The following is a 6000-nucleotide window of genomic DNA, read 5'->3' on the forward strand; positions in this document are numbered from 1 at the left end:
TGTGGACGTTAAAGGCTGCTGGGTATGATGCACAGACTACTATGGCAGTTTGGATGAGCAGTTTAAGAGGAGTATCCTTAGGAGCTTCTATAAAATAGAATTCAGGTAAAGAGGTGTAAATGATCTAGAAACTTCCCTTGTTTCTTTCTTCTTGTGAAAAACCCCCAGTAAAAGGGAAACCAGTTTAAGAATAACAGAATAGAAAAAGCTATTTTAGGGAATTCAGGCTACATGCTTGTTCACTTTGTGCCTCAGTTTTCTCACCTGTAGAATGAAATAATAGTGTCTCCTGAAAGAAACCAAATATGTTACCCAAAATATGACTCTTTGACATAAAAATTATTTGGAGCTGAAGACAATTAGGAAGTAGCAAATACAGAAAAAGCTTTCTCTACCTCCCTCCCCTTGCCCTCTGCCTAAAGGCAGGATGTAAATTCTGCTTTACTGGAGATGACTCTAGACTTTACCACCATAGAGCTGGTACTAGAGGAATTTTCAAATAAACCTTACTCCATTAGTTTCTTCCCATATATTGATCTTCCTGTAGTTTGCCACTCTAGGAAGACTAAAACCATTTTCCTTTGTCCTGCCACTTCTAAACAAAGTTATTGTTCTTTGTTGAAGATGATAGCATCTTATAGGCCAGAGTTCTAAGCCATCACTTTGAGTTACCCTTTGTTGAGGTTTCTCCTGCATGATGTACACTGTATTCATTAAACTGTTTTTCTCTTATTAATCTTTTTGTTAAAGACCCCCAGTGGAGGGCTAAAGATGCGTAGAGTTTTGTGTGCAAATATTTGTAAAGCACTTAGAACAAATGCCTAGTAGGTTGTAAACGTTAGGTTGATTTGTTAAAAAAAAACTTCAATATATCAAAAGATAGATTCTATATAATTCTGACATTTAATGCCTACAAATTTTTTTTGCTACTAAGATCTCAATAAAATAAAAGATAAAAATTCAAGAATCCAGCTTCTTTGGTCTGAATAAAAACAGATGATCTTAAATACAGCTATAGACCCAAGAATTTAAAAACTTTTATGACCCATAACTGTTAAGCAATGCATAAAAAAAGAATGGGAAGAGTTTAGTAGCATAGGAAATTGCAAAGTCAAGCAATTGAGTGTTCTGAATAAGAAATTTCTAATCTTTATTACAGATTTTAAATTCCCCATACCAAACTGCTTTCACAGAAAACCCTAGGAGATTAGGTGTGTTTATACAAGTTTTCATGGATCTCTTGTTCTCTTCTGTGAAATGATTATCATAATCCTTTCATTGTGCTTGGTAATTTCTGGAAAGGACAGGCACAGTTGTTTACCAAAAAAGGATTCAATATTCTTAGTGGCAGATCTCACACACTTGGGAGTTCAGAAGATAGACTACAATATATACCCATACCTATTGGCTTATATCTCAGTCCACACAGAATCAGCCCTCTGTGAGAGTCTGGGGTCCTTTCTCTTCTAGTCCCCTACCCTTTTCTATTAACCCCTTCCCCTTGCCCCTGGATCCTGACTGACATTACTGTTCAGCCCTCAAAGTCAACTTCAGAGTCACTGCTTCTCCAGTGTCCTTTGTGTGTGGTAGGTCCTAGCTCTATCCTTGAAGGATGACAGCAGAGCCACATTCTCTACATTCCACAACTACAGCTGTAGGTTATTAATGCACAGAACTGGCTACATAATTTGTTGGCCCTGTGGAACTACACAGCCCATGTGCCCATGAAGCCAGCCCTACAGATCCATGGTCTACTTCTACAAACATCCAGAAGACTACAAGATGTCTCTATTACTAATATTTATCAGCTTTGACAGTATTATTTTACTCTGTATCATACCAGTCACTGGCCAGTTTGTACTCAGAGTAATTCCACACCCTTCCTCTGCCCTGTTCTGAATCATAGGGGTGTTTTCCACACTCCTGGGTCAGTTGGCTTTGGGTGAGATTTGGCCAATGGAGGACACTGGTAGGAGAATGGAGAAGGGATATTTTCTCTACCTTAGGCTGCCTATAAGACACCAGCTGCATCTTCTTTGAGACTCCATCTCTTGCTGGTCAGGCTTACTGTGGTGCAGCTTCCACCAGGTACCTTGATGTCCCTTTGCTTCAAAGGGTGGTAGTGGCTTTCTGTTATGAATCTCTGGGAACATGAAACCCTATTTGTTTTCTCTGTGCATTTAGCCTATCTTCTGCAATATATTCCTCTCTTTAAAATACTTAATTTCTTTTTTTTCTGGTAAGAGACACCCCTCCCCACCACACACTCCCCAGTAACTAAGGATGAGGATGAAAGGAGCAAAGGGGATGAAAGGAAAAACTTCTGTCCTGACACAGTGTCAGGAGACATTCTTTCACCATCTAAAAATGAATAACAAAAGAATAAATGTGGGTCCCCCAAGACATAATCACCTTTCTTTCTCCTAAGTATTTTCAATACTTTCTCCAGGGTTAGCTTCTTATTCAAGTTTAGATTGTAAATCCTCTGTCCAGGAATATTATATAATCTGATGTTCAGCAAATAACAACATATTGGAACCTTTAAATGTGTTTCTTTTAATTGATGATCCTATTTTACCTCTAGAAAAAAAATCAAAGGCCAAATATTTTACTTCAGATATTAAAGTCCAGATTTGGGAACTTCAATTAACTCTCACCACTAGAGGGCTTCAGATCCAGGGCAGCCAAGGATGAGCCACGACTCTTTCCTCTGGCTCCAGGAACTCATGCTCTTTGATCATAAAAGTCTTTGATTGTGCCATTGAGGCAGAAGAACTCAATTACTCAATGTAACAAGTCCAAAATAGAACACAATGGAAATCTGTGAGGGGAATAGGACCTTAGAAACTGTCTAGTCTAAGCTCTTCAGTGCTTTAAGTAATTTAAAAGTGCTGTGAATCAATCATTTCCTAAGTGTTTCTTCTGATTGCTGCTTAGTTGCCTGCACTTCCAAGTAAGGTTTCTTCAGGAGACAAGCACTTCTGGTCTGAGTGAGAGACTGAAGCAAGCACACATTTATTCTGTGTGTATGGCTGTACATGGCTGCACACCAGTTGCAGGAATGACTATGGTGCAGGTGTCCACACTCTAGCATCTCTGTAAGGGATCCTATGTTTACGCCTGTAGAAATTTCCGTTTGAATTAGGGCCATCACTGCAGTCTATTATCTTGTTTGTGGAGGAGGGAATCCCTGTTTCACTATCCAATATGAGATAACCTCAGACAGAAGGGAGCTCTGCCAGTGGCTACTATGTCAAAGTCAAACTTACCAGGGTAAGAATGGGTAGAATGGATGGTTGCTTAAATGGTTTTATTTGAAGTGTGACAGGGGAAATTTCCTTCTATTTAGTCACTTTCCAGCTCAAGAGGACATTATGTATGTTTACATATACATTGATGACTTCCAAATTTTTACCTCTAGCACCATGTCCTGCTTTGTAGTCCCTCGCCCATGCTTCTGATTCAAGTGGCTGCAATAAACAGTTCTTTCAGGCTTTGACTCACTTAGCAGAAAGAATTCAGCAAGAATTTTCCTTTTCTGCACCAGGGATTTCCCTCAATGCCCCAGGGCAGACAGCTGGCTTTTTTAAGGGCATGGGCAATTAGAAGGTGCAGTGGTGTTAGCAGGCCTGGAGAAACTACAGGTGGGGAGCTGGTAAATAAGTGCTCCTGCCCCTTACCCTTCAGACAGACAGTCCTGGAGGCATTTTGCATATTCTTTTTGGTACTCTTGAAGATTTGAGTTTTCACTGTACATGGCAGCAACCTTGATAACACAACTTTCTATTGGCCTTTCTTCCTTCCTGGTCACACTCTCCCTTTTCTTATTGCCGGCCCTTGTACCTCCTAAATAAACTACTTACACATAGCCTTGGACTCTGCTCAAGCTAAGACCATATCTAGTTGACATTACAAAAAAATTTTTTTAACATTCACTCGTTTTTGAGAGAGAAAAAAAGAGAGAGAGAGAGAATGAGTGGGGAAGGGGCAGAGAGAGAGAGAGAGAGGGAGACACACAATCAGAAGCAGGCTCCAGGCCCTGAGCTGTCAGCACAGAGAATTGAACTCATGGACCATGAGATCATGACCTAGCCGAAGTCAGAGGTTTAACTGACTAAGCCACCCAGGTGCCCCTCTAGCTGACATTTTTAAATTTACATATCCCCAAGATAACGCTTAATCTGTCCAAAGTTTCTTCTCCCATAGTTTTCTCAGCTTAGTTAGCAATAACTCCGTAATTCCAGGTCAAAAACCTTAGACTCATTCTGGAATCCTCTTTCTCACTGGTCTGCTCTTCCACCCCCATCTAATCCATCAGCAAACTGCTCTACCTGAAAATTAAATCCAAAATCTCACCATTTCTTATCATGTCCACCACTTCTGTCCCCTAGTCAGGCCACCACCATCCTTTCTTGCCTGGACTATTGTAAAAGCCTTGTAACTGATTTCCCTATTTCTAACTTTGCCCACCTAATAGTCAAGTTACTTCATTAAAATCAAGTTGTCTCTGCCCAGAAACCCTCCAAAGGCTACCCATTCGATTTAAAATAAAATCCAAGGTCTTGGCAAAGTATAATCATGTCCCCAGTATCCTTTTGTGCTAGTATTCTATCTATCACTTTCCTCCTTATGGTGCTCCAGGCCACTGGCCTTCTCACTTGCCACTTGAACATGCTAAGTATGATCTCTCCTTATGTCTTTTGCATTTGCTGTCCCCCTGCCTGGAATGTTCCTTCCCACCAGAATCTATATGCTCCATTCCCTAATTTCCTTCAGGCTTCTGCTCAAATGTTGCTACAAAGAGAGACCTTCCCCTGACCACTGTCAGATAAAAAAGAAATCTGGACTTCACAAGGGGAGTTGAATAGCTGCTCCCCCTTCAGGTAGGACAGTGCTCTGCAGTTTGCCACAGTCTCCACTATTCCCTACTGTCCTCAGACAATTTTGTTTGTTTATGCTTCCTGTCTGGCCCCTGTCAACATTGCAGTTTTACTCTAAAGTTATACATTTCAGTTTACAGGATATTTGCAACCCCACCATCTGGCTGCTCAAAAATCATCACACCATATCCCTTTCTTATTATTAATACCCTACTCTGTTCTCCACATCACCCTCTGCAAACCTTCTCCATCTTCTCAAGCCTTCAGTTCTACACTCTCGGCTCCACAGGTGAAACTGTCTCCTTTTCTGGGGTGTTCTTAGTCATTCTGAGATTCCAGTTCCCTCTGTATCAGTAAATCTCTGTATTTACCTGTTCCCTCTCTTGAAGGAAATAAACAAAGACAAAACCAAATGAGAAAAGCAAAGTCTACTTGGGTGTCAGTTACCATTGCAGACACTGAAAGGCAAGCAGAGCAGGGGGAAAGCTTGTTAGTTAAAACAAGTGAAAAGCTTCAGGCATGCCCTGGTTAGAGGCTATTGGCCTGGGGAAATTACACGTGGGCTATCAAATATGATAGGTTAGGGATGCATATTTGGCTTTCTCTGATTTGTCCTAAGCTGGAAACAGGGACAAAAATTAGGGAAGCTGTCAGTTATTAATCAAGTATTAGCCACTTCGGTTTGATTGTTACAGAAGTAATTAACTTCCTGGATTGTTACTAGAGATAGCAATCTGACTTCTTACAAGTCTAACTGATAGCAGACTGGCTTCCTGGGCCATTTATTGTACATAAGGTGATTAATTTCTTGGGCAGGTTGCTGTAGATTGGGGAGTCAGACTTTTATTTCTATAGATCATCTGGCCATTGTCTGTTTGTATATTTATTCTCTCATTTTTTTTTCTACTGCTGCACAGAAAGAGCATCCCTCTATTTGTCAAGGGTAACTCTTTCAGTGATGATCTCAACATTTTATGGCTGTGCTAACGAAGCTTTCCCATACCTTTCTTCTTTTTACCTGCCAGATGCGTCTGGGTCCAATTATTCACACCCTTTCTCCTTAGTTCTTTGAAAATTGGTTTCCTTCTCAGAAACTCAAATGAAGTTTTAATTTCAAATG

The sequence above is a fragment of the Puma concolor genome, chromosome C2 (assembly GCF_028749965.1).
Source record: "Puma concolor isolate L17-30 chromosome C2, mPumCon1.1.hap2, whole genome shotgun sequence".
NCBI lineage: Eukaryota > Metazoa > Chordata > Mammalia > Carnivora > Felidae > Puma > Puma concolor.